We start from the raw sequence: 13,907 nt of genomic DNA on the forward strand, positions 1-13,907 counted from the left end.
GGGGGGTTGAATAAACACTTGCTAGATTAAAACTTCTTCGAAAGGTTGGGTTCAGTTTTGTTACAAACTGACTCAAGTATCTCGTCGGTCGATATCAATCAGTTAAACTGAATAAAACAGTTGCGGAAAACTAACTGACTGAAAGATAGAATGAATAACTGAAAGTAAATAACACAGGAAATGTTTCTGGATGTTCGGAGACTTGAATAACTCCTACGTCACCCCTTCTATCACAAAGATAGGATATACACTAAAAGACTTTGATCAAATACAGTAACGTGTACTGACCCACTTCAGTTTGGACTTATCTATTGCCAAAACTGAAACTCTTAGTTAACAACTCTTTTACAGATCACAACTGATCTTAGCACAACTTGTACAATTTATCAAAGATTACAAAGTGCTTTTTCTAGCTCAAAACGTAGCCTGAATGCTACTGATAAAACTGATAAGCTTGAGCTTTGATTTGAAGTTGAGAGAATATTTTCGCAGAGTAACAGCAAGTAAAATGAGTAGTTCAGAAAATCGGTAGTTCTTCAGCTGCTCTCTTCGACTATTTATAGGCTTCTGTTTCAACGGTAACATTTATTTGAATAACAGCCGTTGTTTGCCACGTCGATATTCTCTGACAGATCGTACACTGCAACTTTCTGATATGCGGCGTTCCACTACTACTGTTGCAGTTAGACTGTACTATATGTCGGTTGTTGCAATCAATTGATGACGTGTTCAGTTAGGAACACACTTTATTGATCGATGGTTGAGGCGCTTAAATAGTAGCTGAATGATCAGTTACGTAACCAGTTAGTAACTTCGATGCGTAAATCAGTTGCTTGATTCAGTTACTTGGTTCAGTTGGTTAATTTGTCAAACTCCGGAATAAGATTTCCAACAGATGGCTTATACTTTCGCATAGATTCTCAAAACTCAATTTTGTCAACTGCTTTCAATCTGGGTGAAATCTTTCCAGTTTTGGAAAATCTCATTCTATTCGATCCAAATACCTTGCTTATCTGGTAATGAAACTTTTATCTCTTTTTCATTCGATATGTATTTGAAATGGCCACACCTCGTACTCATGCTCAAGCAACCCTTCGCATGCGTCAACTCACCATTGAAAACCAAGGATGAGAAATTGAAACCCTAAAGGTTCAACTCGCTAGAGGAAAATAAGAGAAACAAGAAATCTTGGAGATTAGGAACCTACTTCAAATTGATGTACAATGTCTCACCCATCATCTTAATCGAGCAGAGAGCCAGCTCACCCTAACTCTACGTAACCTATCTCACGTGGTACGACTAGTTTCCCCTAACCGAAATTTGATAGTAAAGATTGAAACTGAGAAGGATCTTGCTAACCGCTCTCGTCATCAACAAGAAGACCTTTCTAGCAAGCAAGAACATTATATCACCAAGCTTCATGGCGCTATGGATAGACTGCAAGAACAAAATAACTATATGCACCTTGTCGTGAAAAACGTGAAAGAAATAGAAAAAACACCTATGGATGTAGTGGAAAAAGGACAGTGATGACGGAGAGATGATAAGGTAGGCTAGACTTGTATTATGGTTATATGATACGAAATGAAAGAAGTGTAACATTTCTTTTGGAATGTACAAAGATAAGTTGAATTATATTTTTGGGAATACACCTATCTGATATAAGATGACTTAAATTTTGGGTAATTTACCTATCAAAGATAAGCTTCCGACTTGAGATGAAATGTTTGACTCGTGGATAATAAATTATTTATGAAAATATGAGATAAGAATTATATAAGCTTTGATATTCAGATGTAGAGGTTGATTTTTGTTCCAAAAATTAACGATATGTACATTAAACTTGGGATACTAAGTGCTAAATTTAAATATTTAGGATTTTGTAATATTTTATGAAGGTAAGAAATTTATATTATTTTTAGGACATTTTCTTATGAAAATAAAGTAAGATATTGATGGGCATTGATGAAGTGTAGCATACATAATAAGTTCCGACTCTTCTTATAGTACAAAAAAGGGAAGATTTGAGGAGAAATACATCCAATGAAACTTGTTTGTATTAAAGCATGCTAGGCTCATAGTCTTGATTAAAGACAAATTTAGTAAAAGAAGAATTGTTCGATAAATTAGTTTCTTCCAAACAAGGTTGAAAGAAATTTTAACTTGGTTATAATTATTGGAACTTGAGTCAATAAGCTGATAAAGTGTTATGTTCTAAGATTCTATATTGGTTTTAGTTTTGAGATAGTGATTATGATAATTTTAAGATAGAATAAAATAAATATGGATACTCATATATTCAGTGTACCATGGGAATTGTTTGGTTGGACAAGAATCATGTATTGGAAGATTGTCGGGATAAGAATGCCAAACCCCAATCCAAGAATAAATCATTTTCATGGTAAGGATAAGGAACAAAAATCCTTCCTTTCTGCTTCTCAGACCTAGAAATCCATGGAGCATGGCGAAGAAGTCTAACTAGCAATGATCAACGAGGTAAATAACAAAGTTACTCTGAAGATAGAGTATATTCCAGTTAGTCAGGAATTTCCAGACGTCTTCCCTGAAGAATTGCCTGGCACGATTCTTGACCGTGAAGTGGAGTTTGAGATCAACTTGATCCCTGGGGCTACACTAATCTCGAAGGCACCATACCAAATGGTCCCAACAGAGTTAAAGGAACTAAAGGATCAACTCCAAGAGTTGTTGGATAAGAAGCAGATTCGACCCAGTGCATCTCCGTGGGGAGCCCCTGTATTATTCGTGAAAAATAAAGACGGGAGTATGAGGATATGTATCGACTATAGATAGTTGAACAAGATTACAATTAAGAATAAATACCCTCTCCCGAGGATAGATGACTTTTTCAATCAATTGAAAGGAGCTAAGGTCTTTTCAAAACTCGATCTGAGGTCCGGATACCATCAACTGAAGGTCAAAATGGAAGATATCCCTAAAACAGCCTTCAAGACAAGATACGACCATTACGAGTTTAAGGTAATGCCGTTTGGACTGACCAATTCCCCAGCAATATTCATGGACCTCATGAATAGAGTCTTTAAACCATACCTCGATATATTCGCGGTCGTATTCATAGACGACATTCTTGTGTCCTCACAAAGTAAGGAAGATTATGAGGAACATCTTCGCCTCACTCTAGAAACACTAAGAGAAAAAGAACTGTATGCCAAATTTAAGAAATGTGAAGTTTGGCTAACAAGTGTCACCTTCTTGGGACACATAATCTATGAATTAGGTGTTTCAGCGGACCCCAAGAAAGTAGAGCCAATTGAGGACTGCCTCGACCTAAATCAGTAACTGAGATTCGAAGCTTTCTGGGTTTAGCTGGATATTATAGGAAATTTGTTGAAGGATTTTCTTCAATAGCCATACCCCTCACCAAACTCACACAGAAAAACTCTAGATTCATTTGGAGCGAAGAATGCGAGAAGAGTTTTCAGATTCTTAAAAGAAAACTTGAATCTACACCAGTGCTAGTACTTCCCGAAGATAGAAAGAACTTCACGATATATAGTGATGCATCAAATGGAGGATTAGGGTGTGTGCTTATGCAGGAAGGTCAGGTAATTGCCTACGCATCAAGACAATTAAAATCGTATGAGAAAAATTATCCAACTCACGATCTTGAGTTAGCAGCCATCGTATTTGCACTAAAATTATGGAGACATTATCTATATGGTGCTAAATGCAAGAAGGACGTAGCTGACTCTGTCGCTAAATGCCAAATTTGTCAACAGGTCAAAGTCGAACATCAACGACCTCGAGGACTCCCACAACCACTAGAGATCCCAACATGGAAGTGGGAGCTATTTCCATGGACTTTGTGGAAGGATTACCAAAGTCAAGAAAAAACCATGATTGGATCTGGGTTATCATCGACCGAATAACCAAATCAGCACAATTTTTAACGATCCAAATTAAATACAACCTAGATAAACTAGCCACCCTGTACATGGACAACATAGTAAGATTACATGGAGTTTCAGCAAGTATACTATCCAATAGGGATCCAAGTTTTGTGTCTCGATTTTGGAAAAGTTTTCAAGAAGCCATGGGAACCAAAGTCACCCTCAGCACGGCCTATCACCCGCAAACAAATGGCCGAAAGAACTATTCAAACCTTAGAGGACATGTTAAGGGCCTGTGCTCTAGGTTTCAAAGGAAATTGGAGTGAGCATCTACCTCTAATAGAGTTCATATACAATAACAGTTACCACAGTAGCATAGAGATGGCTCCTTATTAAGCGTTGTATGGAAGAAAATGTAGATCGCCCATGTATTGGGACAAAATCGGGGAGAAAGCCATCACCGGCCTGAACTAGTACAAATTACGGTTGAGAAGGTAGCTATCATCAGGGAGAAACTCAAAGCGGCCTAGGACCGACAAAAGAGCTGTGCTGACTTGAAGAGAAGGCCGTTGGAATTTGAATTCGGAGAGAAGACCTATGTCAAGGTTTCACCTATGAAGAGAGTGGTCCGCTTCAGCAAATCAAGAAAATTGAACCCAAGAAACGTCGGACCCTTCGAAATTCTGGACAGAATCGGAACCCTAGCTTATTGGCTAGCCTTGTCGCCTGACATGTCAAGAATCCATAACGTCTTCCACGTTTCACAACTAAGAAGATACATTCCCAACTCGAGTCATATTTTTGAGGTTGCACCACTGCTACTCGATGGCAACCTGAATGAAGAATTGAAATATGAAGAAGTTAATACCGTATAGTGGACAAAGAATGAGTGCTACATCACCGCACGATCCATACGTTAAAATAAAATGGTCTAATCATACCGAAAGAGAAGCTACTTGGGACCTTGAAGAAATAATGCATAGACATCATCCCTACCCTTTCAAAGACCAAGATAATTCAAGTTTCAAGGACGAAACTTTAAACAAGGAGGGAAGGATGTGAAGACCCAAAATTTTACTATACAATGAGAAAAACTACCAAGTTGATTTTTGTTTTGCATTGAAGATGAATTATGGCATGGAAGAGAATAAATTACATGCAACCTTTGGCATGGAGGGAGAAGACCTAAAGTCACATTGGTGATTAATGCCATAAACCTTTTGTATCACATTGGTGATTAATTCCATAAACCTTTGGTATGGAGGGGGAATGCCTAAAGTCACATTGGTTATTAATGTCATAAATCATCACCAATGCCATAAACCTTTGGTATGGAGGGGGAATGTCAAAAGTTACATTGGTTATTAATGCTATAAACCATGCAACCTTTGGTATGGAGGGAGAAGGCCTAAAGTCACATTGGTGCCTATAAATATTGGCAAAAGAATGAGTGAATTCACACCAAAAAAACATCAAAAGTTTTCTCCAAAAGTTGCAATTTTCGAGTACCAAAAATTCTGCCCAATTGCAGAAAGTTTTTCTCATTGTTTTACACGTTCAAATCCGATCTCCACTGTTCAGAATTTACGTACACGTGTTTGGAGCAACATATCCATAATTCAGATCGATCCAACGGTTCAATTAGGCGCAAAAATTTTTGCAAGATGACTGGTTTTTCAGTGTCAAGCTCTAAGTTGTTCATTACAAGATTTTTGGAACAATCTTTCAGGTAAGTGGGTTTATAAGTTTTAAAGATTACGTATGATTTAAAATTCAATCATCTACTGCGTTATGTGAATAAGTGTGGATTTCGAAAATCACTAAGTTACTTCAAATCGTTTCGTTTCGTTCCGTCAGTTTGTTCGTTTATGCTTCTCCGTTTCGTTTTATGTTGGTGTCATTCTGTTCGAACCAATTTGTCTCAGAATAATAAGTTATTTGTTTGAATCTGATAATTGTGCATCGGGAAAGCCTGCTAGGGAAAAGGCCCCAGAGGGAGCCTGTCTATGGGAGAAGGCCCCAAAGAGAGCCCGAATGCGGGAAAAGCCCCCAGATAGAGCCTATTTACAGGAGAAGGCCCCATAGGGAGCCCAAGATCAAGGGTAGCTCATTATCATTATAATATGTTTGTCTGATAATTTCTGTTCTGAATGTTCTGATTGTTCTAAATCTGATTTCTGTTCATCCAACTCCGAAACTCTGATTTTTTCAATGATTAACTTATGTTCATCCAACTCTGATATACTATGTTATGTAAAAGAGGAAGGTTTTAAAAGTATTATGTATCAAATGTTTTCTGGTATTCGATCGGCCCTACTTCCTGAGGGTTTCCCAAAATTCTCACCCTCCTTACGTCCCTCTCAAGATGAGAATGAAGAACAGGTAGAACAAAAGGAGCATGAGCAGTTCTGGGGCTGGTAAAGAATTATAATGAAGTAATTCAAGTTCTGGATATTCAAGTCAATTAGTGTTCATTTGTCTTTCTTAGTAATGTTTGTACTTTTCGCTTCCGCAACCTCTGTATTTTTCTTCATTTGTAAAGACAATGGGAAATTTATGAAATAGACTGGTATTTGGCTATTTGCTACGAGGCTTATTGGTATTTGATTAACAATTCCGGATGTCACTGACGCCGCGGTCTCGAGGCGTGACACCTTGACCACAGGATCTCCAGATATGTGATGCTCCCACTTATAAGATGACAGCTAAACAAAATATGATCTCAATGAAGAGTCAAGTATTTCAAGTCCATGGTTATCACATGCAGATCTTGAAACGTCTGCTACTCATTTTCTTAAAACGTGCTAAATTTTTTTTTCTCCTTAATCTCCATAATTAAAAATATACATATATATAAATACTTTAAAATATCTTGTCACCATTTTTAGAATAAACATCCAACTGCCATTTAAAAATCCAAAAGAAATTATTTTAAAGCATAAAATCGTCAAACATTTTACTAACCTAAAAACATTATTTGAAAAGTATAGAACATACTATAGTCTCTCAAAAATCTCTCATAACATAAATAAAAGACGTAAAAATATCTTTAGCATTACTTAAAATCATAAATCATAAACTAGTGCGAAAATTAGCGTCGGTCCTCGAGTCATGTGCACCTTCAGTCCAACAAAGTCAACCATCAAGACCTCCATAACATTAACATCATAATCACCTGCATCAATCACACCTAGTGAGTCTAAAGACTCAACACATCATAATCTTGATAACAAGTATTACATATACAAATCGCATGCAACAGTGAAAAATACTTGTACTTAAATTAACCTTTTCATGAAGATGCTTAAACTTTAAACATAACCATTTTCGTAAATATTTTCATGATGCATGAACTTTAAACAAAACATTTTCATAATGATGCATCAACTTTAAACATAAACATTTTCATAAATTTCTCATAAACGTTTTCGTAGCCCATTTCATATTATCCTCATCATATTCATATGAATATGAATAACATATACCTCAACATTTTCCTTTCCTCATTTCATAATATAAATCCTTGTATCATGATCATAAACATTTTTCCTTTTCCTTTTTCCTTTTCCTTTGTTGAATTCAGATCGTTAATTATGACTTTCCTCAATCCTCAAAAGTCGATGAATCCATCTACATGAAACCACAGTACTGGGCAGCGGGGACATCAGCGACATAAGATCGTCAACTGAGCCTTGGCCTATCCTCAATCATATCCTCATTTGTCACAATTACTTCACTTCCTTCAACGTTTTTCATTTTCACCACTTTATAAAAATCATTCATTTAATAACCTTTTCCTCTTAAAAACAAGCATGCAACATTTCTTTTAACGTTATCGTTCCCTCATAAAAATCCATAAACATTTTAAAAGAAATATTTCAACATATAAAAATCGATAAATCTTTTAACTGTACATTTCAACATCATAAACATTTAAAATATGCATTTAAATCATAAATATTTAAAATAAACATTTTAACATATTAAATCATACCCTTATTGTGGAGACCCGGACGCTAATTCATGTCTTAATCATTATTAATGTCAAATATAACAATTAAGAAAAGTGGGACTAAATATTTTTTTTAAATATGAATGCGGAAACGTAATGTGATCTATTTAATATGCATGTCAGTATCAAAGTACAATTCATGTACTACATGTCTCTATCTCAAATAGGTTCAACCTCTATACATCAAATGTTGAATCCTATTTTGCTTCTGGGCCCGGATCTCCACGCTAACTATAATCTCTCATCCTCCTCCTGATCCTGATTTTGTCCCACCTGTTGTCATGCACACACACAAAGAAGACAACAACCGGATAACTCCAGTGAGAATTATATTCCCAGTATAAACCATGTATACATGCATTTCATATAAACAGCTATAAAAGCATGAAGCAGATATCCATAACGTGTATCACATTCTGAAACATGAATCAATCTCAAACTGTAAATCACACTATGAACATGTATCATAATCAGAAAACATGAATCAATATCAAGTGATAAATCACCCTCTGTGACTTTGGGACTCTGACTCGACTTATTCGTAATCTAGGGATCCTGATCTGAATAAGAACGCAACATTCTTCCATCTACTTTACCACAGCTAGATGGTGATACGTTCTTAGTCCCAGACTTTGGCTGTCTATATCAAAGATCTGTAATAGGAGTTGGTCTTCTCCTCAGTCTATTGATATATATCCAAAAGTCCAGTGATTTGGCGGTTCTGCCAAAGTCTAGGCGAATCTGCCCAACTCTAACTCATGCTTTGCTATAGAACAATAGACTAAGCATATCAATATAAAGAATTGCAAATATCAATGTAATAATCATTCAGTATATGATTTTGGGAAACTCAAGTCAAATCTAACTTGAGTTGTGCAATCCCGAATCAACATTGATTTATACATTTCTTTTCTCGATCTGACGAAGTTGAAGTCTCGAATTCCACTCTGTCCATATTCAATTTGGTAACGACAATATCAAATATACTGTGTCAATATACAACTCAATTCAAGACCTGTTCTGATCAATACTCAAATCAAGACATAATCTAATCAATGTCGAATCAATATACAATCTAATCCATATCAACGATATCACGATACGATCGCAATCACTACTGAATCTGATCAATATCAATCTACTGATGTTTTGACGGTATAACAATACAGTATCAATAACCCCGTCAATCTCAACATCACATATATAATACCACCACTCATAATCGATATCCATACGAATCATAATCTTCAATAATAACATATCATAATATCAAATCTGTACAATCTCAGTTATATCACTTCAGAAAATCATAACAATTGCATAACTAGTCTGTTCTTCGATTTGACTTCAATTATTTACTGATTAGTGTACTCAAAACACAATATATCAGTCAAATCATAATTCCCCCAATATTATAATTTCAAACGATATCAGAACTCAATAAAACTTGCGTCTTGTTGTAGTTGTCATCGCTAGGAACTCGGTACTGAAGTCGGATTCAAAACCTGACGGACGGATCATTCACAATTCACAATTCTTCCCTACAAAAGGCGTAAAGATTTGAAGCATCTTCGAATCCGACTTCATAATAAGGAAGAAATGTATAACGGAAGTTAATCATAAAACTCACCGCAATAAAACAATTTTGAAATCTTTGTCTTATATTAGATTCCGTTTCTCAGGTAATTTCTTCGATACCATAATAACTTCACTGAACCTTCATAAACGAACTAGTCTTCGTTTTGAACAGCTTTTCTTCACAATCGGGGATCGAGATCGGATTCTCGAGTTAACTCAGTATTCCATCTAACTCGGCCTCGTCTGGCTGAATAATATATGAGGCATCGGAGATATACTCCCGCCAAAAAAAAGATACATGAAACACATCATGTATACAGATAGAAAAGGCGATAATGTAGGTCCATAGATACAATCTTTTATCTTCTCATAATAATTCGGTGTCTTGTCTAGTACTATCTTGTCTGACTTCTCGAAAATATTATACGGATCGATATATAAGTTGGGGACAACTTCCTTTTCTTGTCAAATCTGACCACACTTCTGAAAATAGAAATCTTCAAGAATATTCATTTTTATGTCTCAAACACCACTAGTCGTCGTCTGACGTTGGCATATTTGGCCTGTCTGTCCTGAGCTGTCTTCATTCTCTTCTGAATCAGCTTTACTTTATCTGTCATACCTCTGATCATATCAAGTCTAATATCAGAAATCTCAGAGATATCATCTCAATACAGAGAGAATCTGCACTTCTTACTGCACAACGCCTCAAACGGTATTATTTCTATACTCGTTTGATAGCTGTTGTGGTACGAAAACTCACAACATGACAATGAATCCTGCCAACTAGTGCTAAAATCAAGTACTATCACTCTAAGCATATCCTCCAGTGTCTGGATAATCCACTCTGACTATCCGTCAGTCTGTGGATGATATGCGGTACTCAGGTATAAACTCATACCTAGAGCCTGCTGCAACTCTGCCCCAAAGTGCGAAGTAACCGAAGATTACGGTCTGAAACAATCGACTTTGGCACTCCGTGCAATCTGGCCGCTGTCTGAAATAAATCTCTGCCATCTAGTCGTATCTATACATCATCCTGTACAAATAAAACTTGCGGATTCGGTCAATCTGTCCATCACGACCCAATCACATCACAACCTTGGGAAGATTTCGGTAGCTTCGTCACAAAATCCATGGAAATGTGCTCTCATTCCCATACAGGGACAAACAAGCTCTACAATAATTCCCCGGGTTTCTATCTTTCTGTCTTTACCTGCTGGCACATCAGACATTTCGATACAAATTCTGTAATATCTGATTTCATCTGTTTTTCTCAAAACCTTCTTTTCAAATCACTGTACATTTTTCTGCCATCAGGACAATTACGGAATCGACTACTGTACACTTCTGACAATTTCTGTCGTTTCGAAGCTGAAATATTCAGCACAATAAGACGGTTACTCTCATATAACACTCTGTTACAAACCTGATATTCTGATCGATGCCCTGCTCTGATCATCGAAATCGAGTTCTGAACATTCTGATCAACTTTCTGAGCTGCTTTAATTTTCAAAATTAGTTCTGGTTCGGACTATATAACATATATTCTCCACTATCTACTATATGTTTCAAACACGGATTCAGAACAACAGCACTATTCAATCAGATTCGAAACATCACTCATCGATACTGATTTGCTAAACTCATAAAACTGTAATTTCTGATAATGCTATCGGTATCAGCCCACTGATTACGCCTTCATCTGTGATAAAATCAACTGGTATACTATCTTCGGATCTAACATGTTCCGAATACAATATGTCTCGGCCCAGATTCACATCTCAACAATTTCTGGCATTCATTCAATGCCGGAATCTATCTTTATGACTGGAATCAATTCTGACATCTCATCTAAGAACACATCAGCAATTTCATACACCATTGGCAAATCAGCCCATGAGAGGCTTGATTTCAGTATGTCAACTGAATACATAAGGAATCCCTCCGTTTCTTTCTATAATAATCGAGTCCTCAACATCGTTCATATCCGAGGAATTCTAAATCTAGAATTCTTACCGTAATTTCCATTCATCACTCATATCTATCTGAATTTTTCAATCTTCTGGAAAATCCACGGTAGCTTTGTACTTGGTCAACATATCAGTACCGATCAAAAAATCGAAATCGGACAACCCAAGTACAATATAATCTAACTCAATCTCATATCTGTCATATTGTAGCATACAAGATCCAACAAATGTCACTGATACAAAACCTGATGTGATCATGGAAGCGTTGCATGGGTCTATGATGTATCAAGGAAGGCTTAAGTGCAAGGAGCAATGTTCCAAAGGGTTCGTGATGCATGGGAGTACGTCGGGAGGCCAAAGGAATATCATTCAAGCATTGTTGGAAACGGCCGAGGCTACACGGACCTCTACACGGACCTGCACACGGGGTCCGCGCCCTTTACATCCGAGAATGAAGAATTCCAGTGCCTACATGGACCCAAGCACGGACCAGTACACGGGGTCCGTGTCCTATGATATTTGCGAAGACAGTGTCTACACGGACCCGTACACGGAGGTGGGCACGGGGTCCGTGTCCCTTGTTTCCAGCTGAGTTTTATTTCCCGAGTGTACACGGACCCGGACACGGAGGGCTACACGGGGTCCGTGTCTGAGACGGCTTGGCAAGAAAATTTCCTTTTCTAGTGTTTTAATTATTTTGGATTCTAGATTTTGATATCTTTTATTTATATAAAACATGTTGGACGAGATTTGACACACAATACACATTATTATTGATTGAATATCAAACTTTTGAGATTTCTCTCTCAAGCTTTCAAGGCTTTTTGCTTTGTTATTCAAAAATCGAACTTATCAAAGTTTTTAACTTTGTGGCGTTTGTCGATCGTGCTTGTGCGAATTGTCTTAGACTCGTTCTTTGAAGGTTCGTTCTAGTTTTCGATTGTTTATTTTCATGATTATTTGTTGCTAAACTTTCATAGTTTAGAGGTGAAAATCACAACACACACACTTGATTCAAAAGATCGGGACAACAACGATTCTTTGTCCGTTACTGAATTGAGGGCGCGATTCGATTTTAATCGTGTTTGCTATTCTTCGTACAAAGATTCACATCATTTGGTATCAAAGCATAGGTTCATTGAAAATAAAGTTATCTTGTTAAATTTCAGATCTGTGTTATTTCTTCAATCGTTTTCAGGTATGTTTCGTTCTATCATTATTCAATTTTCGTTAAACAGTGTTTCTCGAAAATTAGGTCAATTTTCTTCATTTTTTTGGGATTTTCGAGTTGTACTCAGCCTAAAAAAAAAGAGTACAAAATTTCGAAAATTTGCCTACACAATTGTTTTGGTATTTTGTTCTATTCCGTTTATTTGGTCATAGTTAATAGTCTGTCATAGTAAAAAAAAAAATAGTTATCTTCAAATTTCTTGTCTACGCAGTCCAAGTGAGTCGATCACATTTGTTCACAAGTTAAAACTTGATCGTTTGATGTACCCAAATACAAAGTTTGAGCACTTCTACGAGAGCCTTCAAAATTCGAGTGATACACTTGAGTGCGAGTGACTTTTCTTTGGAGTGAACGGTGAGTATTTGTTGTGAGCAAACAAAATCAGAGAGACGAGTGAATTTCTTTAGAGTGACCGTGAGCATTTGGGTGAGGATTATTTTATTTCTACTAACCTTTTCTTGCAGGTACAAATTTGAAATTAAATGGAGAGGGAGGTAGGAGATAGTTCAAATCCGGGGTTATCTAAGGTCCAAATGGAGGCGTTGTCTGGACATTTTTCTAGGATGATAAAGATTGAGATGGAGTCATTAAATGAGCGATTGGATAGGATTGAAGTGAGTACTAGTGGGGGTAAACCTAAAGTTAGAGACTTGGGTAGAGGCGAAGATGAGGAATATGATTTTGGGGGAGAAGAGGAGAGTCAAAATGAAAATTGGGGCAGGAATTGAAGAGGTCGAGGAGTTGGTAGAGGAAGAGGAGAAGCTATGAGGGGTAGATTTAATGATGGGCATAGGGAAGATGGGAATATGGGTAGCATTAAGATGAAAATTCCATCTTTCCATGGCAAATCCGACCCGGAAGCGTACTTAGAATAGGAAAAGAGGGTAGAATTTGTTTTTGAATGTCACCACTACTCCGAGCAAAAGAAGGTTAGGTTAGCGATTGTGGAATTCTTAGATTATGCTCTTATTTGGTGAGATCAATTAGTGACCACTAGTATGAGGTACAATGAGAGGCCCATTGAGTCTTGGATGAGATGAAGAGAGTGATGAGAAAGAGGTTTGTGCCCAATCACTATTATCGGGAGATGTTCAAGAGGTTACAAACCTTAAGGCAAGGGTTGAAGAGTGTTGAGGACTACTATAAGGAGATGGAAGTAGTCATGATTAGGGCCAATATTGAGGAAGATAGTGAGGCGACCATGGCTCGTTTTCTTAGTGGTTTGAACAGGGAAATTCAAGATC

General features: G+C 36.9%; 1 long non-coding RNA gene across 3 annotated transcripts in view; it reads right to left on the reverse strand.

The window, feature by feature from the left end:
- LOC140827667 (uncharacterized) overlaps positions 1-13,907 on the reverse strand; it is a 76,847-nt gene that overhangs the window by 43,839 nt on the left and 19,101 nt on the right. For all 3 annotated transcript variants that reach the window (XR_012117001.1, XR_012117000.1, XR_012116999.1), the window contains exon 2: positions 6,524-6,638. This is a non-coding gene — a long non-coding RNA (uncharacterized lncRNA). The remainder of the gene's footprint in view (positions 1-6,523; positions 6,639-13,907) is intronic.

Source organism: Primulina eburnea, chromosome 3 (assembly GCF_022965805.1).
Source record: "Primulina eburnea isolate SZY01 chromosome 3, ASM2296580v1, whole genome shotgun sequence".
Classification (NCBI taxonomy): Eukaryota; Viridiplantae; Streptophyta; class Magnoliopsida; order Lamiales; family Gesneriaceae; genus Primulina; species Primulina eburnea.